Source organism: Podarcis filfolensis (genome assembly GCF_964270895.1).
Source record: "Podarcis filfolensis genome assembly, chromosome: 13".
Lineage (NCBI taxonomy): Eukaryota > Metazoa > Chordata > Lepidosauria > Squamata > Lacertidae > Podarcis > Podarcis filfolensis.
The window spans coordinates 30,860,176-30,882,210 of record NC_139615.1 but is presented as its reverse complement, the minus strand read 5'-3'; the positions used below and the strand labels follow the sequence as shown (position 1 = coordinate 30,882,210).

The 22,035-nt window shown below is 45.1% G+C and overlaps 1 protein-coding gene and 1 long non-coding RNA gene across 5 annotated transcripts in view; one reads left to right on the top strand and one right to left on the bottom strand.

Annotated features, from left to right (window-relative positions):
- Window positions 1-20,190, bottom strand: part of SRCIN1 (SRC kinase signaling inhibitor 1) — a 321,699-nt gene extending 301,509 nt beyond the window's left edge. Inside the window, exons 1-3 of one of the 4 annotated variants that reach the window (XM_083582373.1) lie at window positions 19,532-20,190; window positions 18,804-18,896; window positions 9,733-9,847 (exon numbers count right to left, since the gene is read on the bottom strand). The gene's annotated coding sequence lies outside the window, so the exon portion shown is untranslated. Of the gene's footprint in view, window positions 1-9,732; window positions 9,848-18,803; window positions 18,897-19,270; window positions 19,371-19,531 lie in introns of those variants that run through there. The other 3 variants (XM_083582376.1, XM_083582372.1, XM_083582364.1) reach the window with 3 other exon arrangements.
- LOC310748350 lies at window positions 4,739-7,083 on the top strand. Its single transcript, XR_014541303.1, has 2 exons — window positions 4,739-4,816; window positions 6,862-7,083. It is a non-coding gene; the product is annotated as an uncharacterized lncRNA (long non-coding RNA).
- Window positions 20,191-22,035: the final 1,845 nt, after the last annotated feature.

The following is a 22,035-nucleotide window of genomic DNA, read 5'->3' as shown; positions in this document are numbered from 1 at the left end:
TATGAATCATCTTTCCTCTGGAGATGCAACTAAGCTGACGCCCACTGGAGAAGCATTGCAAGGTCCTTCCTATTTGATCTGGTGTCAGGGTGGCAGGAATTGGACCTTTGAATCAGGCCTGAGGTGTTTTTTTTAAAGGTGTATTTTCCTTTTGTATTCTCTCATCAGAACTTGAATCTGTGGTCTAGAAGTTGTCTGACAAAAGTAAAGGTGGCACTGTGAAATGGAACGCTGCCTCCTGATCTATAGCCATATGTTGCATTGCTCACGTGTTGCCAGTTCTTCTCCATCTGCATCTTGACAGTGAATTAGGCATGTCCAAGGATTTGTATATGCTGCAATTATGTGACCACATCAAATAAGTGTGGCAGTGCCCTTAAGGGAAACATGGAGTGTCCTCTTTAAAAAACAAACACCAATATTCTAGTCCTTAAAGTCTGCAAACGCAGGAATGAAAGTATGTAGGCAATGCATAGTTTTTTATTTTATTTTATTTTATTTTATTTTATTTTATTTATTTTAGGTATGATTCCATTGAACCAGAGCCTAACTAGACATTACAGTGATAGACGCGTTTGTTTAAAGACGGCCATATCCCAATCGCATACGGAGTGGATGGAGTGGGGTTGCATACCTGATTATTTTTCAAAGCAAAATAAATACAGTGGTATCTCGGTTTTCGAACATCTCCATTGATGAACATTTTGGTTTTTGAACACCGTAAACCTGGAAGTTAATGCTTCGGTTTTCAAACATGCCTCAGAAGTCGAACATGCCACACAGCTTCCACTGAGTGCAAGATCCTGAGGCCTAGCTGTCGGCTATTGAGTTTTTGGTTTTCAAATGTTTCAGAACTCGAACGGTCTTCCGGAACAGATTACGGTTGAACACCGAGGGACCACTGTATGTAGGTAAGGGGTGCTAAGTAAAAATTTCAACAGTCAAATGTGAACTTGAGTGCCCTTTACATCTCTGTGTTCTTCCAATTGAGTAGTAAAAGCAAAATACATTACACAACACACACACACATAGATACACATTGTGTACCGCTGGGTGGAGGAAGCAAAGCTCAAACATGGCCAGTGAGTTAGGGGGTGCAGTCAACAGTCTGGGGTCCTGGAGAGAAGCAGGATCAATGAAAGGGTAGTGAGCTTTGCCTGGGGGGGGGAGGGTCACAGAGGCTTCAGACACAGTAATAACTCCCAGAAAAGGGATCCTGGTAGGGTGTCTAATGAAGACCAGCCAGCCACAAGGCTTGCAGGACCATGGACAGATCACTGGAAAGGAACAACGAAGTCTTAACTCCAGCTTCTCTCTACACAGGTTCTGAATACCTCACCCAGCTCCCAAACACTCTCTGCTCAGCATCTCCAAGTTGCTTTGGGAAAGGCACCCATATTGTGTCGAATAGTGGAGGCTGATCCATTTGGGCAAATAGGGCACTTCCAGCCCTCAGCCAAAAATCATCCTTCAACCACCTACCCTCTCACATATAGGCATCTCCCCACTTACACACCGCGCCGTGAAATAGTTAAATAAATCAATTTAAACTGCAAAAAAGGGCAAGAATGGCCCCCAAAGAGCAGGAGAGCTGCAAAAATGGTGCAAAAGAGCAGGAAGACAGCCAGCAATCCCATGGGTCTTTGCGTTGACCTTAGAGACCTGTGGAGAGTTGGCGCTTGAGAAAGCACTTTGGGGTACCCGTCTGAAGAACAGCCAGGCACTTTGGGGTACTGATCTACCCCCCTTGTTGTTTGTACACTGTCCTCCAGTGATGAGGAAGATTGAGAACCACCATTCATGCCAGTCTGGTAAGCGCTGCTGGGTTTTTTAAAGGGTTTTTAAGGGTTGCCAGAGGTTTAAAGGGTGTTGGCTGAACAGCACTGCCAATCATAAAACATTACTAGGGAGAGCAGTTCCTATTTGAAGAAGACAACAGCGAAGAAGAAGCTACTCTCACTTATAGGTAGGAAAGGGTTAAGCAGGGCTAGAGGACTCCCCGCTTTTCCATTTATCCTTTTGTGCCCTTCAGTTCCCTGATCAGTAGCACTAGCCAATGAGAGGAGTCCCTCAGGGCCCATTAAGTAACTTAGGGGATGTGCTGCGGTTCTGAAGAGCAGCCTGCCAATCAGGTGCATTGTGCCTTCCATTTCAATCATCTTGACCTATCAGGTACATTTTCATTCTGTGGGTGTTGGGGTGGGGTGTTTCTTCTGGGTCTGCAGAAGTTTTTCCACTCTCTCCCAGTACTGAGACCAAGCAGTAGCCAGCAAGGCTTTCAGTAAATGGAGAAACTTCTCAGTAAATGGATTTTGTTGTTGTTGTTGTTATTCAGATATGAAGGCAGAAGGCAGGGAAATACTCTAAGTTAAGTCTAAGTTAAGTGCACACCGTTAAGAGAGCAGTCAGACAGCCCAATGGACAAATACAGGTGCAGGTCCAATTCAATGAGAAAGGTTCAAAGTCAAACCATAGGGCCAAGTTCCCACCTCAGAAGATGATCCAGGGCTGGAATCCTAAGTTCAGTTTAGAAATCGCAGCCCATTGGAGTTCCTGAAGCAGCCAAGCCATGGTCCACCTACAGTGAAAGTTGATCAGAAACAGTGTGTCTGCCTTCTCCTTTCTTCCTCCCAATATTATTGATGCACCTGAGCTTGCTCCAGCTGGGTAGCTGTGTCTCCTCTCCACTTAACAAAGCATGTGATCTTCACCTGCCCTGTGCTTAATCAAGTTTGGTGGCCACAAACCTCCTACAGGATGAGTCCCAGGATCTTCACCTAAGCAACTAGTAAGCTGGGCTGTGGTCTCTTGCCTGCCTCAGGCTCTTCCCATTATTCCTGATGCCTCAGAGCCCATGCTGTTTGTGGAGACGGGGGCACCTTTGGTTCTGGTGATGTGTCCGCCTTCCCAGGCTTCTGTGAACTGTCGGGTGCCCCTTCAACATCCACTGGTGTCCCTTGAGTACCTTCTAAATCCTCAACCTCCCGTTCCCCATCTTCAGCTTGTCCTGGTGTGTCCCATTGGTGGCTACACCCCTTGCCAGGATCCTCTTCTCCTTCCTCGGTGTCCTGCCAGTTCATGGCAGTGTGTGAGAGGGGGGAATACTCACTTCTCCTTTCACCTTTAATTATTGTTTATTTACCTCAATGAATAAAGCTATCAATGGCTACTACCCCTGATGCTATGTTCTGGCTCCATCACTGGGGGCAGTAAAGTTCTGAATACCAGTTGCTGGAAACCATAGATGGGGAGAGTGCTATGACTCTGTCAGGTCCTGTCTGTATGCTTCCCATAGCCATCTGTTGGCTACAAGAGAATGCTTGTTTCAAGCCTAATTTCAGTGGGGTGGGACCCCTTGGGCACATGTGTGTCTGTGGGTGGCACAGTGGTACCTTCTAATCTAACTGCTGAACTACATTGACACTACAAGGCTTTCACTTTAAAAGCAGTGGGAAAGTTGGAGGTGGTACCTTTCCTCCAGGTTTCAAGGTTCTGGAAAACTTTTAATTGGTAGTTTTTTCGTTGGTTCCTTCACTAGCAAAATAATAGATGAACCGAGCGACCCTGTTGGGAAAGGTCAGTAGTAAAGCGAAATAATTATCATCTCTGTTCCTCAACAGGGATGTCTCCAAGGCCTTCTCAAATCAGGGATGTGCCTCCTACTTACCCAATTAGTCAGATTCTCAGTGGCCTCACAATCATTCCCTTGCCTCCACATAGGATGTTTCCTCACCTAAATTATTAGAACCGGTCGTGTTCATCAGGCCTCGCAAAAATGACTCTGGTTTCTGGTTTCTTCTCACATACCAGAGGATGAACTTGGCACTTCTTGAGGAGGTTGCATAACCTTTTCAACCAAGGACAGAATGGGGAATAGGAGAGAAACCAGGGTTGTAGTGCCTTCATGCTGCTGTTAACTTGGGACGTCCAACACCACCAAACTTGACATGAATTTGCTATCACGCGCATCTCGTGGAGAGCTGGACTCAAAGCACATATTGTCAAAACGCCCTCCAAAACTTGTTGTAATAATTATACCAACAAAAGAGGGGGCAAGCATTTCACCTGAAGCATTTAAACTGGCCCTGATGTTAATCATTTTGAAACAATCCAACCATGACTGGGGAGGGATTGTTTCCTAGGGTTCTAAATCTTCATAGAATCAGAATACAAGGACTGCTAAGAAGTCCTCCTTACATATTAAAAGATGTCATGATTTTCTGCACAGCTACGCATCCCTAACTAATGTTACAATTCCCCAACAAATGGTACTCTAACAAATAAAATGACTCCCTAACTTCCCCACTCTGTCTTCAACTTGCTATCTAACACTCACTAACTCCCAGCCTTTTTGAGGATTTGGAAATGGGACTGATAATAAATTAACATCTTTCATGCAGCTGTACTTCAGTAGGAGTGGGCAGGAGTGAGCAATGGGCTTGTTCTTACATTTGGAACCGCAACTTTGGATACTGGACAGTGGAAACAGACCTTAGTGGGGATGTCTTTTTCTGAGATCTGTTCATAGGGTAGCATGCATTACATGCTGGTATGTGGGGCAGGGGGCGAGCAGCAACTCTGGGCGGCTTCCAACACTGCCCCAATATTTGCCAAGCTTACAAGTCCACTGTTTTCACAGCCCACCCCACTCTCTAATTCTCGCTACCTCTTGCTCTCTCGCCTTACTCACTCACTCAAAGATCTGCTCTTACCAAGTTCTCTGGTATGTCACACAGAAGGCAGGCATGTCACGATGGGGGGTGTCACCTTTACCTTGAGCAACCTTGGTCAACAAAGGGCAGTGTTCCTCTTAATAGTAGGTGGTTTTTATTGCTTTCAGTGTACAGTGGTACCTCGGCTTAAGTACTTCATTCGTTCCGGAGGTCCGTTCTTAATCTGAAACTGTTCTTAACCTGAAGCACCACTTTAGCTAATGGGGCCTCCTGCTGCTGCCGCGCCGCCGGAGCATGATTTCTGTTCTCATCCTGAAGCAAAGTTCTTAACCTGAAGCACTATTTCTGGGTTAGCGGAGTCTGTAACCTGAAGCGTATGTAACCTGAGGTACCACTGTATTAAACTTGCTTGCTTATTTATTTATTTATTTATTTATTTATTTATCATCTAAACCATGGGTAGGCAAACTAAGGCCCGGGGGCTAGATCCGGCCCAATCGCCTTCTAAATCCAGCCCGCGGACAGTCTGGGAATTAGCATGTTTTTACATGAATAGAATGTGTGCTTTTATTTAAAATGCATCTTTGGGTTATTAGTGGGGCATAGGAATTTGTTCATTATTTTTTTCAAAATAAAGTCTGGCCCCAAACAAGGTCTGAGGGACAGTGGACCGGTCCCCTGCTGAAAAATCGTTTGCTGACCCCTGATCTAGACCTCCCCTCATCCAATGGATTCCAGTGCAGTGTCTAATCATAACAATGCAAGCAAGAAACTAGATGGGTTGATAGCCTGCGGCTGTATAAGACCCTATTCAATGCTTTGAGGAGTAGAGATGCCTGGCATTATGGAGTTGGGCTGGGCTGGGGAGAGTCATCACAGATGTGAAGTGAGAGAAATGCGCTTTGCTACTTTACGAAGCTGGTTCTTGCATTGGTCAAACTTTAAGAATGACATGTTTTTGAATTTTAAAACTTGCAAGCTTTTAAAGCTCCTGAATATATATTTGCTTCAAAATGTCTTGAGTTTCTATAAAGGGCGTTGTATCTGGGAGCACTGGAGCATATGCACAGCGAGAACAAAAAGACTTGTGTCACATCAACACCATACATTTAAAGCATGTGTCTTCCCCCAAAGCATCCTGGGAACTGTAGTTTTACCCTCAGAGCTACAGTTGCAAGGACCCTTAACAAAGTGCGGTTCCCAAGATTATTAGGGGAAAGCCCTATGTTTTACATGTGCTTTAAATGTATGATGCGTATGTAACCTTACTAGAGCTCTCCTGCGTGCAGGTCTGTTGCTATTGGTTGCAGGCGCACCATGCATTTGAAGCACATAACTTCCTCCCCCCAAGAATCCTGGGTACTGTAGTTTGCTAAGCATGCTGGGAACTGTAGCTGTGAGGGGTAAACCATGATTCCCAGCATTCTTTGGTGGAGGGAGCGATGTTCTTTAAGTGTATGGTATGTGCACAGCCTTTACGTACAACTCTGAAGATGCTACTAAAAAGGGATAGACTAGGAGAAAGAGTAGGTTTGATAGAAGCAGATGTGTTCATTAAATTCTGAATCTGAGTATGAATAAAGCAGGGAGATGGAGGTTGATCTTAGAGCAAAAGGGGCATGCAGATGGGAGGGAAGTGAACTTTCCCCATGCCTGCTGCTTGTTCCCTTGTATAACCTCCCACCCTGAAGTGCTTTTCTCCCAGCTGAGCCCGTGTCCTATGTCAAAGCTTAGCTAAGAAACCACTTGAAGGAGAAGGTAAAAACTGTGTGCCTAAAAATGAAACATCTCTCGATTTCCTTGCTTTCCATGTGACCTGCGACTGACCTGGGTTTAAATATAAAACTGTTAATGTTCAGCTTGGTCCTGAATCAGTGGAATGAATTGCTTTCATTCAGGCAAGCGCCAAAAAAAAACCCCTTCACCATAGCTGTTTGCAGTAGCAAACAAGAGTGTGTGTGTGTGTGTGTGTGTGTGTGTGTGCACGCACGCGCACACACACACACACACCTCCAGCAAGACAAGGCATTGCTCTACTGGTGCTGTGTCAGCCCTTGGGGGACATGCTGCATTAAATATAAATTATGGCTGGTGCACTTTGGAGTGGGGGGGCGATGGGGACAAGGCTGTTATTTTATTTTGTATTATACAAAAAGCCCATTAATGCTCTTTCTTCCTTTCTCTGCAGCGAGAGGAGAGAGGCTAGAGAGCAGCATTTCTTCAACCCCACGTGTGTTTGCTAGAAAAAGATCATGGCTGATTAACCAATCTAGCGGGTACCATCTGGGGCTACGGTTTTGCCGAGTGTCTCAATTCCTTCTGCCTGTGCTGCTGGGAGCGCTGTTGAATAATCAGCCAGCCACCTGCCCCTCTGTGGTTTTATTTCTTATAAATGCATATTTCATCTCTGTCACTGGCTTCATCAGTACAACAAACTTAATAATAATAATAATAAGTACAATTCTATTATTATTATTATTGTTATTATTATTACATTGTGAAGTTTGGGCTTTTGTTTTAGGAAGGCATTCATGTGCTTGGTTTCCCCCTCCTTTTTAAAACAAAAACAAAAACTTTACTCTTTTGCATTTGGGGGTATGTCTTATATGGAAATTGGCAAGAATGTGTGTATTTGTACATAAAGTTGATAACTGCCTATTCTTCAGGCAGAGGGCAGTGCCATCTCAGCTGGCAGACTTTAGCCATTCAGAAACAGAAAATTGTCACAGGACTTTCCAAGTGCCACTACAAGACTGCTTCTGATCCATCCACTTTTCAACATTTAGATCTGTCTTAGGAAGCCAGGTGACACGTGGAATGGCTATCTGTTGGGATATCTCCATTAATCTGTTTTAATTGTAAGTTCATCTCCTTAACGAGCTCTAAAAGTGGGACTAGGCATTTCCAAGAGAAAATTGTCAACACCCTCACCAAACTAACCAGAATTCTTTGCAAAAGCCATGAAGGTTAAACCCTCTCTTGGATATGTTTTGTTTTCACTTGGGGTCTGATCACCATGCCAGAGGCAGGAATTCCCCTCTTCCAAATCAGATTTGCTAGGGACCTTGACAGCATGAATGTGTTTGCCTTCATATGTAGTCCTACTGATCATTGACCGTAATAAAACAACTTGACTAATATGCAGCTTGACTTACTTGCAAGAGTCAACCAAAGCTGTTAATTTTGAATGCAAGTTCTGCGGCACATGTGATCTCTACCCATGGGCTCCCTGTGTTATGGATTGTATTGGTCAGCCAAGTGGGGTGTTGGTCAGGCTGGGGATAACGGGAATTCTGGTCCAGAACATCTGGAGGGCACCAGGTTAGCGGAGGCTGGTGCTGGTCGACAGAGGAAAGGTCTCTTATTAGGACAATGTTCTTGCCTTTTGGACAGGGAGACAACTGAGATTCTATGTTCTTGTATCCCTAGCCATACAGAACCAGTGTTTCTGAAAAAGATGGGCAGGGGAGGCCTAGCTGTGCAATAATGGTTGGTTGTTTCTGACTCAAACAACTGCTCCAGAAAAAAGCATCTTCTCTAGACTTTGCAGCAAGTGCCTTGTTAGCCATTTCATTTGGCAATGACCCATGTGCACCGCCTTGCACTTCTCAGAAGAAAGGTGGCTAAACAAGTAAATAAGCTTGAGGCCTAGCTCAGCCACTGTCTAGCCCCAGAATCTGCATCAGCATGTTCCTCTCTTGTGGACCATGCTGTCTGACATTGAGTCTCATACAAGAGCACCATGGTGTCCTTTCTTGTCCGACAACATCTATTTCAGTTTGAGGACTGAGGAAGCCTTGCACCTTTGCTTCCCACCCCCCAAAAAATATTCCGCACAAATGTCAGAAATTTAAGCAGCATGTAGAGCAAGGGGACCTTTCAGGCCAAACACTGAAGGCAGCGATTTCATGTTGCCTGACTTAACTAGAAACGGTTCACACACTCAGCAGTGGGTCACTGAGTGATGACATTTCAAACGCCATATACATGCACGTGCGAATCAACTCCAAATCTCATGTGGAAAGAGGTCAAGTCATCTTTCTATTAATGAATCAGCCAGAGACAGCAGGGAGGTCCCTCTCTGAGAAGTGTTTATTCTCTCCCTCCGAAGGCAGAAAAGTATGGTCTCTAAAGGGACAGAGGGATGGGTTCATTACCAGGAACCAGGTCGCCTTGGGCATTGAAGAGCGGGCAAAGACCCGCCCCATCTCTCCCAGCCTCGTGTTTTCAGTAACGAAACAGGCGGAAAGGAAAGCCAAAGACCTAGCTGTCACTGAATACACCACAATGCAGTCAAAGCACATGGCTTATCCTCCCCCTTTCCAAAAATCCCAGGAACTGTAGTTTGCCCCTCACCAAGTTGAAATTCTCAGCACCCTTAACAAACTACAGTTCCCAGCATAGGTTAAAACTAAAACCATTATACAATTTTTTAGGACATCAGTAAGTACAATAAAGCAGCCATAAAGCACTAGAACAGCAAACAGAAAAAGATGAGAAATACTATAACCATTTAAAAATCATTTAACTGCAGCAATTAAAATTATTCCAGTTATTCCCCTTTTGATGGCCACAGGCTCCTCTTTCATATAGAGAGGGATGAGCTGCTGTGCAGGCTGGAATTGTTTAAGATCAAACGTTTTTTATTCCAGCTTAATCAATCTTAAATGAGCACCTCTACAAGGACTGTTTGCATTCCATTCATCTACCATCTCTCTCTCTCTCTCTCTCTCTCTCTCTCACACACACACACACACACACACAGCTTCCACTTGCTGACGCAGAATTCAGCCTTCTGAGAATTTCAGCTTTTTTATTTAAAAAAGGTGATTCTAGCCCTCATGACTGAAAAGATACATAGGCAGTATGTGCTGAATTTTCAGAAGCCAGACAAAGCAGGACTTGAAATAAGCAGAGGGTGGGGCTTGAGTGTTCTGCATGGCTTTTATCCCACCCAACTCTATAGCTATCAGAATCAGGACAAAATGTGCAATTAGCATTTATGCAATTATTTTTAATATGCTTGTTGATGCATAAATTCATTTTCCAAAGTTCCTACCTGTTTCAGATATTCAGGTAGGCTTTCTTCTTAGCAGATTATGCGCAGAGTTCAATCAAGATGCCAAACTTTGTTGTTATTGTCATTCAGTTAGGATTCTAACCTGTCTGACTACCTGGGAATATGGAGAGAAAAAAGTGGGATAAGAATATTTCATCTCCAACATATAATTATCAGCAGGTTTTTGCTCATCAATAGTTTTTCTCCACAGGCACATACCTCCACATGTGGTGGGAATGCCCCAAAAACCAACTATTCTGGACAACAATCATACAAGAAATATGCAAAATAACTAAGTATTAGAAGACACCCGAGAACTGGCAGTACTAAGCACCTTCCAAGAGAATACTGCCCACTCACATCATAAAGAGCTCATAACCCACCAACTCTCAGCAGCCAGAAACATCATAGCCAGACACTGGAAAGACCTGTCAGGAGTAAGCATTGGACCAATGGTATCTAATAGTATGGGAAACAGCCTTATTAGAAAAACTAACCAACAAACTGAAACTGACACGGGGACAAATTGAAGAAGACGCCTTCACCCCGGTATGGCTCCCCTTTATTCACATACACAGCCCAATACGACAACATCAAGAATCCGCCAACAGTATACGAATCAGTATCTGATTCAAAAACACACACACACCTCACTCACACACGAAAACAAAGTTCACCACAGCCAATCACAAACAATCACACCCTAGGCCAGGCTTCCTCAAACTTGGCCCTCCAGATGTTTTTGGCCTACAACTCCCATTATCCCTAGCTAGCAGGACCAGTGATCAGGGATGATGGGAACTGTAGTCTCAAAACATCTGGAGGGCCGAGTTTGAGGAAGCCTGCCCTAGGCCAACCCCAACCTCTCTCACCACCAAAGGAATACAAGCAAATAGTAAAGAGAACCCGCACAAGCGACGCCGACACAAAACCCCACACATACATTAAGTAGAAAAGAAACATTGCTACCCAACCCCAACTCCACTCACCATGGCCCCCTCCACCTCTTTCCCCCTTTTCAACCTAATGTAACACTAATGTCTCAACAAATGAAAGTGATCTGTAGATGATTGTCACTTGAAAAAAGAGACATTGCACATACTTTTGTAAACCAAGAAATCTTTAATAAAAAATGTTTTTTAAAAAGTTTTTCTCCAGTGCACAAATACTGACTTGTCTTTGTTATAAACTGCTGTTTCTTAGAAACAAATGAGATGATTGTAGGAGTGTTGAAAGATTTCAACTTTCGAGCAAAGGATAAGGAAAAATTCAAACCTGAACATGGTGTATTCAGAACCACCTTGATTAGTACTTCAATCTGTCACTCAATTTCAAATTTTTTTCACTTTCAGTCATATATTGCCGCTTAGTGGCCAGCATTGGTACTGCCAACTTGTTGTATGGACATTTTGAAAAGGGGAAATTACAAAGAAAACTAATTTAAATCATGGCTGTGAAAGGCCTGCAGACATGTGTAGCTATTCCATTGGTGTTAGAGTGCGAAATTCTCTATCAGAACTGACTAAATGTACCAGTATATAAACATCCTCCTTTGTGTGCAATGAAAAACCAGCTGGGTTTCTGTTCTGTCCGATGAAGTCTCCTGCGTCCACTGAAAGCTAGCTATGCTAATAGCAGAACTAGGATGGCTACTAAGGCACTGTCAAAAAAAGAGTGGAGATTTGCAAAATATTTGCATATGCTAATTTATATGTCCATGTGCAAACACAGAAATGAATGATGTAATTTAAATATAAATACATCTTACCATAGTGGGGAAGACTGATTAGGTGAGCTGTGTTGTGCAGGGACCAACTTGCCAAAAAACCATAGAATTGTAGAGTTGGAAGGGATCGCAAGGGTCATCTAGTCCAACCCTGTGCAACTGGGGGGGGGTGTCTGTAGAACAAGACACAGCCACCATATCAACAGAAGTCACTTCAAACAACAACAAAACATTTGTTTATGTTGCACAAGTGAAAGTATGCCCTTATTTGGACTTACTAGTGTTGAAAAGCTGCCAGCATAATTCCTCTCCAAAAATGGGGGGAATTACTTTGCATTGTGAGGCTGATGCTTATCACTCTGCCCATGAAATTAATTAACACCAATGTATTAGATTCAGGTGATAGGTTAAAAAAAGGTTAAAAGATAAAGGACCCCTGGAAGGTTACGCCCAGTCAAAGGCAACTATGGGGTTGCGGCGCTCATCTTGCTTTCAGGCCGAGGGAGCTGGCGTTTGTCCACAGACAGCTTTCTGGGTCATATGGCCAGCATGACTAAACTGCTTCTGGCACAACAGAACACCTTAATGGAAACCAGAGCGCACGGAAACGCCGCTTACCTTCCCGGCACAGTGGTACCAATTTATCTATTTGCACTGGTGTGCTTTCGAACTGCTAGGTTGGCAGGAGCTGGGACAGAGAAAAGGGAGCTCACCCCATCGCGGGGATTCGAACTGCCGACCTTCTAATCAGCAAGCCCAAGAGGCTCAGTGGTTTAGACCACAGCGCCCCCCACGTCCCTTTTGCAGCCATAGTACCACATAAATAATCACAATATGGGCCAAGGCATTGCTTCTTTTCCCCAACATCTGGTATTTGGAGACACACTGCTGATACTGGAGGCAGTATATAGATATCCTGACCGGCAGCCATGGATGACTTTATCCTCTGTGAATTCATCTAATCCCCCCCCCCTTTAAAAAAAAAAATGTCTTAAGTTGGTGACAAGCCCGAGAGGCTCAGTGGTTTAGACCACAGCACCACCCACATCAGATGATAGGACTCCCCTATCAGCTCTCCTTTCCATGCTGGGGCAGCGATCCTCCCTGCCCCTACCCCACAGTATATCTGCCCCCACTAGATAACCATGCAGTAGCAAAATATTTAATTAGGGTATACATACAAACTGGCTTGCACCCACAGGTAAGTGGCTAATGCCTGAACTTTATTAAGGATGATGGTCGCACTGTTCAGGCCTATTGTCACAGTTACAGTTTGATGCAGGGTTGAGATGGGGGTGGTGCAGAGCCAAGTCCCAGAAAATTCCAGCTCTCCCCCCCCCACCACAACTGCCCCAGCACCTGTCCTGGATCTGGCTGCTTTGTCCCCCTTGGCCCTTGCTGATTCTTAGTGCGTGGTGGTCCCTCGGTGTGCCTCGCTTCCTTAAGCCAGCACAGGTTGTTCCATCCTCCTCTGCACTTCGATGTCCTACGTCACCACCTTGGTTTTCACAATACGCCTCCTCACGCCTCTCCTGGAGAGTTGTGCCAAAGCTTGGGGCTTGCCTCTCTTCTCCTTAAATAGGTCACTGCTATTAAGGCAGGTTCCAATCTGAGTCAGCTTCAGGTGCAGGGATCACATGCTCTGTGCTTCCAGCCCTATCTTAGCCTGACTGGGCACAGCTGTGTTTCCTCAGGCATTCCCCACCTGGGTTTAGCAGTCATTCTCTCCAGGGTTGCTGATGTCATGGGCTGGTTGGATGCAGAGGAATGGTGGGAGGAACCACCAGGGAAAGAAGGTTCAGAGCCCCAGGGGTGATGGCGGGACAGTGATGAGTGGTCAAAGGGAGAAGACTGGGAGGAGGAGATGTCAGAAGCTGAAGAGGTAATAGGGCTCAGTGAGTAGGAGAGTCTGTGGCAGAGAGAAGTTCAGAATCAGAGGCAGAAGCTGAAGCTGGTGAGTGGGAAGGGAAATGCCAAGAGGCATGGGTCAGGCTGGTGAAGAGTCGCGCGCATCTCCCCCTCCTGCTGCAATAAGCTCCCCTCCCTGCTCGTCTCCCAGAACCAGAAGAGGGCTGAAGCGGGCAGAGGATAGATTGGTGACTTGCAGATGCAGTCTCTGATTTGCTTTGAGAAAAACTCTGGAGAGCAGGGGACTTAAGACAGCTGTGGGGAGGTGAGGACTCAGCAACTGTTTCATAGAGGCAAGACCTACTGGAGATGAGTAGCCGTGCTCATTAGGCCTGACACTCCTGTGCAGATCGTGTTCTTGCTAGTAAAGAGTTAACTCCAACTTGCACAGTGTGATTCACTGCTGGCTCACTCCTGAACCTATTTTCATGTAGACCAGACAGGGTCTTGATTCCTAGGACTCAAACTCCCTCTGAACATACATATGCAAACTGCTTTCTACTCACCACTCTGGTAACAGCAAGCACCTCAGTTCCCACCACCAACTCTGGTGGGTCCTGAGGCCAATCTTCAACATTAGAAAACATGGTTTCCAGTCAGTCTTAAGCTATGGCATGACCTTTTTAAACAACAACAACAATGTACTGTGGTGGTTCAGCTATTTTGCTTGATATATGTCCCTCGAAAATCCCTGCTTGCAAAATTTGCCAGAATAGATCAGTTGAGGCGGAGGGGAATCTTTCTCTGCATCCAAAACCATTTGAACCAGCAAAATCCTGCTAACGTTGAAGTGCAGTGCTTAATCTTACGCCTTCCTTGGTCGTGAAATGCCCCAGACTAAATGAGTACATTAAGTTTCCATGTATAAAATCTTTATAAAGGCTTCAGTAAAGAGAGATGGGTGTTTTATCAGACAGTTAATCAATTGTTATAGGTCGTTGCAGAGTCCAATGGGTAAATTGGTTGTCTTAACTAATGTTTGTAAGCCTTTATCACGCTGGTGCAAGGAAAGAGAGGGAGAAAGAGAGATCAGGTGTGCAGCATTCTTAGGAGGTCTATAAAATCTTTTTCCTGCCAATGTACATTGTGTGGTTCATTTTGGGTCTAGAATAACAGCATTTAAGTTAGCCCTTTACGGTTCTCACCTCTTATTTATCTCAGTTCATTCAGAAATTTTAAAATTTCATCTTACCTTTCCCCCCACCCCCCAAATAAATGTTGGTACCTGATTGCCAGACTGGGCTTGTTTGAGTTGGCCCCATACATCAATAGCACCCCCCCCCACTTTAAGTCCCTAATCTGGCCTTATTTGGGTGAAGATAGGGGGCAGTAGCAGCAGGGCTCCAAAGAACATGCAAACAAGGGGACGGCCCCTGGCTCATTAGCAAAACACATGCTTTGCATGTAGAATGTCCCAGGTTCATTCCCTCGACCTCCCTAATTAAAAGTGGTAACAGGTGATGAGAAAAGCCACCAGCTGAGATCCTGGAAAGCTGTTGCCAGCCTGTGCTACTCCAGAGATAAAAGAAGGGTTTCGAGACTTGGCAGCAGGAACTGCATTGCAGGGGGTTGGACTAGATGACCCTTGAGGTTCCTACGAGCTCTGCAGTTCTCCAATTCTTTGATCCTGGGGTGTGAGGTTGAGCCTTGCCAAGCATCTCTCCCTTCTCATCACAGCCCACCAAGATGGGCATCTAGTGTTCTCTGCTCTAAAGGCAGTTTGCTTTCTGACCTATGACCTGGGTTCCCCTCCTGTGGTGTAGTGGTACATGTTGGAAGTCTGGGAGTTCATCATGACAGCCTCCTGTCCCGCCCAAGTCACATCCCTAAAGAGTCCATAGCCAGACCCCAAAAGGAAAATCGAAACATAGATGAGTTGGCAGAGGGTAGTGTAGTGATATGGCATGTTAGACTTGGCTGGGGAAACATGAGTTCACATCCCTGATCAGACAGGAAGCTATCTGGGTGACCCTAGCCCATTCGTTTTGTGAGCCCAGCCTACCTAGCAAGGGAACATATGCAAGCTACCTGCCCTGCCCCTCAAGCTTACATCACAGGTAAAAAAAAAAACACTCCAGCAAATTACACATTGCTGTGAGCACAATTCAAAGTGTTGGTGCTGACCTTTAAAGCCCTAAGTGGCCTCGGTCCTGTATACCTGAAGGAGCCTCTCCACCCCCATCGTTCTACCCACACACTGAGGTCCAGCGCCAAGGGCCTTCTGGCGAGAAGTGAGGTTACAGGGAAACAGAGGGCCTTCTCAGTAGTGGCACCCGCCCTGTGGAACGCCCTCCCATTAGATGTCAAGGAAATAAGCAGCTATCCTATTTTTAAAAGACATCTGAAGGCAGCCCTGTTTAGGGAAGTTTTTAATATTTAATGCTGTATTGTTTTTAACACTCAACTGGGAGCTGCCCAGAGTGGCTGAGGAAACTCAGCCAGATGGGCAGGGTTTAAATAAAATTATGATTATGATGATGATGATGATGATGATGATGATGATGATGATTATATTACATTCTTGTTCCTGCTATAGCTGTGCTCCTCCACACTGCTGCTTTATCCTGCCCTCCTTCAGAGAGTTGAACACATCAGCCTTCTCATACTTTCCATGTCTGCACCAGCCACGCTGGTCTTGTATAACCAAGTCAGGTGTGTAGCCAGACAGGGTCAATTCCAGATAGAAGTTCTCAGCATGTCAAAACTATGTGGCTGGAGGCATTTCTGGATTCACAAGTTACACAACCAGCCTACCGTGATGTGGATGCAACACTGTTAGTTTAGTTCTGGGGTCCCCAATAAAGCATTCATTGGCATCATGAAACCTCAGACACCTCCTGGCACACGCCAAGGCCCCTTGCCCACCCCTATTTTTTATTTTATATGAGCTTTTTAGGAGCATAAGGAGTTGCTTTATACTAAGTTAGCTTGTTGATCCCTCTAGCTTAGTATTAGTCCCACTGTTTCCCAAACTTGGGTCTGCAGCTGTTTCTGGACTACAATTCCCATCATCCCTGACCACTGGTCCTGCTAGCTAGGGATGATGGGAGCTGTGGTCCAAAAAACAGCTGGCGACCCAAGTTTGGGAAACACAGGTCTACACTGACCAGTAGATGCTCCCCAGGGTTTCAGGAAGGGAGTCTTTCCCAGTCCTTCTGAAGATGCTGGGGATTGAAGTTGAGACCTTCTGCATGCTAAGCCAATGCTGTACCACTGAGCTGCAGCCATTCTTGTGGCTTGTTTTTTCTCTGGTAGGGAGGGTGCCTGTTTTTTTAGAGGTGCTGTCTGCTGACTCCCTCTGTCCTTTATTTGCTTCAGGTCTTGGTGTTTTGACTGTTTCGGAGGAAGGTTCTGAGCATCGTCAGATTTTCTTCTGTGAAAATGGTATTTTGTGGTGCCTGTGACAGTTCTTTAGATTTCCAAGTGTGCTCCCAGGTACAAAACAAGATGAAGACCCCTGATGTAGTTAACGGTACTTAGTCTGATAGCCCACTCTGTCTAAAAGCTCAGGTTGAGTTACCAGCACATAACATCCCATACACACAGCAAAAATTTAAAATTTAAAATCCCATTGCATATGGCCTAAGTACCTCAATGCTTAGTCAGGTGGGGAATACATTTTGGTTTAAGAAGGTATTCCCTGAATTGTTACGCAGCCAATTTATTGCCAATTTACTACTAATTGTACATTGTAGTAATCCTTTTAGGGTCTGTTAACTTTTGTAGTTTATCATATTTTACTTTACTGCACAACCCTTTCATAGATTCTGGCTTTGATGCACTTTATAAATCTGTAAAATAACAAATAAATACTGAATTTTTAATACTCTTATGAGAGTTGTGCCATTTTGAAAGGCCATTTCAATAAACAGTGTAATGCTGTGCCTACCTAATCAGAAGTAAATACCACAGAGCTCAGCGAGACTTACTCTCGGACAAGTGTGGCTAGGAATGCAGCCATCATCTTGTATAGAACATTAAAAGGTAAAGGTACCCCTGCCCGTACGGGCCAGTCTTGTCAGACTCTAGGGTTGTGCGCTCATCTCACTTAAGAGGCCGGGAGCCAGCGCTGTCCGCAGACACTTCCGGGTCACGTGGCCAGCGTGACGAAGCTGCTCTGGCGAGCCAGCACCAGCGCAGCACACGGAACGCCGTTTACCTTCCCGCTATAAAGCGGTACCTATTTATCTACTTGCACTTAAGGGTGCTTTCGAACTGCTAGGTGGGCAGGAGCTGGGACCGAAAGACGGGAGCTCACCCCGCCGCGGGGATTCGAACCGCCGACCATACGATCGGCAAGTCCTAGGCACTGAGGTTTTACCCACAGCGCCACCAATAAATGCAGACATACCAGTATAGTACAGGCTGGTTTTATAGAGCACTTATACCTTTAAGTCCATAAGTGATTAAATTATAAAGAACATCTAATACCGCCAACTCTATAAAATTAGGATATAGACTTCTAATAAATAAAATATTTACAGACCCCCATGGCTTTCCATCCAACCCTCATAGTCTCTAAACCCAGAAAGAGGAGAAACTCAAAGGCTCTCTCCGCAAAAGCTCAGGATAAAATAATCACCTTCTTTATTTTCCTGGTTGCAATTGAGACTGGTGATCACAAGATGGCACTAAACTGCCCAAATACAAAGTTCCGGGTTGGATTTTGCAGGGTTTTTAAGAGAAACTTTTTTTGTCTCTTCTGAAATCTTAATTTGAACCAGAATTTACTAGGGCTCAAGCTTTAAACCTGCCTTCATTGTCCCGGATTTTCTCTTAGATGCATGGGTTTTTCCTTGAATGTGAGTGTGCCTCTGAGTGCTGGCACAGTACCTTCAGAGATACTGCCATGCATCTGAAATTAGGGCACAAGATCAGACAGTATGGTTTCCAGGCAGGTTTGAGCCCCTCGTCTTTTTTAAAAATGTAAATGAATCCTCTGTCAGTTATATATATGAATTACTGCTGCCAAATAGGTAAAGAATAAATATTTTCTGGCGGAATCTCACTCAGCGGTTATCCACAAATTTTCCTCCACTCTTTCCAGGCACAGACTTTCTTTAAAGCTCTGTGTCTGAGCGCCCCCCCCCCCTTTAAATTATAAGCCCTTCGCTGGTGTAAGAGTCTGCTAGAGATGATTTTCCAACCTTAATGTTGTGGACATAGAGCAATGGATGGCTCTCTCTGTCATGTCCTGCTAATGCATTTTCCAGGGGCATTGGGTTGGCCTGTCACAGATAACACAGGTTTTGAACTTTGTGCCAATTTCTTTTTTCAAAAAAACAAAACAAAGGAGGGGATGAAGACCCCCTCTTGTAACATATCCATAGAGATAAATGAAATAATTCATTTAACTTTGAAAACTGATTTCTAAGGTTGCAATCCTAACCCCATTTATGTGGAAGTAGGTATCCCCAACTAATTCAACAGGACTTACTTCTGAGCAGACGTGGTTGGATTTCTTTGTAAGCGTGAGATTTTATTGTTCCTTTTTCCTTTTCCTTGGGCCCAGGTCGAGTCACACAAAAATCTAACAATTAAAATAAGTGTAAGGTAGAAATTAAAATAACAAAAAAATTACAAGAAACAGCCAATACAGTACCAGAATAACAGTGCACAGCAGCATAAGCGAAGGGAAGATAATCCCTTGACCAAAGGCCTTCGTGAAGTATATTGAACAGTTGAGCAAAAGCACAGTCAGTGAAGGTGCAAGGAGGGTCTCCCCTGCTGATTTTAACACCCAAAGCATGATCATTGTGCGCAGAGGCCTTCCTTCAGATTCTGCGTTTGTAAAAGCCTGCAGGCTGGGCCTGTCTTAATTTTGATTTCATGTAAGCTACTCAGGGACCCTTTTCAGCTGGAAAAGTAGGATACAAATCCTCAAAATAAGTAATTAGCATATACATCAAGAGGTGAAATGCTGGACGCAGGAATCCTTTTGCTAGGGCTCCACAAAGATCTCTTCAGAAAATGGGAGTTTCCTTTACTCTCAATAAAAGGCCCTTTTACTCTCTTCCCAGTTTCAGTTGGGTACAGGCAGTAGGCCACAACCAGTTAGGCTTAAGAACTAGGACTGTCTGTATGGTACCTGGTGAAACAAAGGAGAACTTTGAATACTTTAAAACCCAAATTTTATCCTGGTTTCCTCTCCTGCTGTCAACTTACCCACAGAGGGAGCCAAGCTTCTCAGGAAATGGACAGAAGAGTCTCATCCTGAATTCAGTTAATAGCCTCTCCTTAAGCTCATAAGCTATGTGACTTGGGGAATTTGTCCCTCACTGAGGATCCCCTGATGGGTTTTGAGGTGAAAGGACCTTTTAATTATACTCTAATTTGTACTCTGTGGATGTTCAGAAGTTAACTTGAAACAGCTGCAGGCTGACTGCTGTGAAACCAATCAGCTACTAAGATCTACCTGTTGGTATGCAGATCCATCCTGCTTTCTGTTATGCATAAGAGGCTTTCTGGAAGATTGAGTGTGATTTAGGGAATGGGGGAGGCAGCATTTTCCACTGAAAAGGATTTGTAAGAAAAGAAGGAGGTGTTTGCATAAATTGTTAGGGAGATTTGGGAAGGTGGGGTCAGGGAGATGTAGGTTTGGAGGAAGATCTTAGCTCAGTGGCAGATCTTTGGGCATCTATCAGTAAGGCTAGGAAAGTGGCCTGTCTGAAGCCCAAGACAGTTGCTACCAGTCAGTGTCATATACAGTGGTACCTCGGGTTAAGTACTTAATTCATTCTGGAGGTCCATTCTTAACCTAAAACTGTTCTTAACCTGAAGCACCACTTTAGCTAATGGGGCCTCCTGCTGCCGCCGCGCCGCCAGAGCACAATTTCTGTTCTTATCCTGAAGCAAAGTTCTTAACCTGAAGCACTACTGGGTTAGCGGAGTCTGTAACCTGAAGTGTATGTAACCTGAAGCATATGTAACCTGAGGTACCACTGTATAGAGAGAGGGACCAATTATCTGACTTGGTCTATGCAAAATCCAGTGTCCCTAGGCCAATGGACAGCACTACCTGTGCTACCATGCTTGCTTATGAAGGGGAAACCAGAACATCTACACTTTTCTCCCAGCAGACTGCTTGCAACTTCAGGGGACAGTGGTCAAGGGAAGGGCTGAACAACCAGCCCCTCGATAGCTCTGCACCCCAGTTAAAAGTTTCCCCCAGTAAGAGCCAGCATGGCATAGTGTTTGGGTTAGGACCTGGGTGGCCGAAGTTCAAATCCCTTCTCAGCCAGAAAGCTCACTGGGTGATCTTGTGCCAGCCACTATCTCTCACCCTAACCTACCTCACAGGGGTGTTGTAAGGGTAAAATGGAGAACCTTGTAGCTACCACAAGCTCCTTGGGAGAAATGGGAATAGAAATATAATTGTGAAATACGATAAAAATAAAGATATTGGGAGATCAGATCGCTGATCTCTCCTGTGTCACAACTGTTGGTCAAGGATGGGGAGCCTGTCACCCTCTAGGTATCATTGGATCCAGTCATCACCAGCTCCAGCCGGTATAGATTAATGGGAGCCACCAGTTCCGCATCCTAGATTCATAGTCAGAACAAACTAGTGTGATCTGTATGTGCCATTGAACCAGGGACACTGCCAGCTCCTGGCTTCCTGAGGCAGCCACCAGAGCACACCTCCCAGGAAGACGCCTCTGCTGATACTTGGCCTTAAAAATATAATAATAATATCAAAACCCTAAAACTAAAATAATTAAAAAAGAAAACCCACCTCAGTACTCCAAACAGTACTGGGTGGCTGTGTCTAACAAGCATAATTTCCCACAGTGCCCCAAGGTAGCCTCACTGCAGGGCATTGTAGGAAATCTAAATGATGGCTAGCTGCCCAGCTGCCCATTACTGCTCAGAGCGCTGCTGCCTGCCAGTGCTGCCAGAGGAGGCTTTCTGCCCAACGCCCCTCAAACCCAGAGCCAACCCTGCGCTGGACACTTCAGCAGCACCCAGAATATTGTGTGTAGCTGAACTGTGGGGGGCTCCTTGCCCCCCCCTGAAATGAGAAAGGTATAAGACATTTTGGGGGTGGTATCTGAATTAGCACCAGCCGGCATATTTATGTACCTACTCATCCTTCCCTGGCGGAAAACCTACAAGTAAACTGGCATAAACTAGTCAGAGTTAATCACTTTTTTCTTTTTTTACCTTTCCTTTAATTTCAGAGGGAGAAATCTAAGCATGTGCTTGACTGAAACATAATTTTAGTTTATTCAGTGCACTTGTTTTATTTCTGGATTGCGGCCTACCATGATTCATGGATTATCAAGAGGCGCTTCCCTATGAAGAGTTCCCTATAAAGAGGGGTTGTTTGTTAAACCATTCTTGAGAATTGTAGCTCTGCGAGGGAAATAGGGGGCCCCTAAGAACTCTTAAGTGGCGCTGTGGGTTAAACCACAGAGCCTAGGGCTTGCCGATCAGAAGGTTGGTGGTTTGAATCCCCGCGATGGGGTGAGCTCCCGTTGCTCGGTCCCTGCTCCTGCCAACCTAGCAGTTCGAAAGCATGTCAAAGTGCAAGTAGATAAATAGGTACCGCTGCGGCGGGAAGGTAAACGGCTTTTCCGTGCGCTGCTCTGGTTCGCCAGAAGCGGCTTAGTCATGCTGGCCACATGACCCGGAAGCTGTACGCCGGCTCCCTCGGCCAATATAGTGAG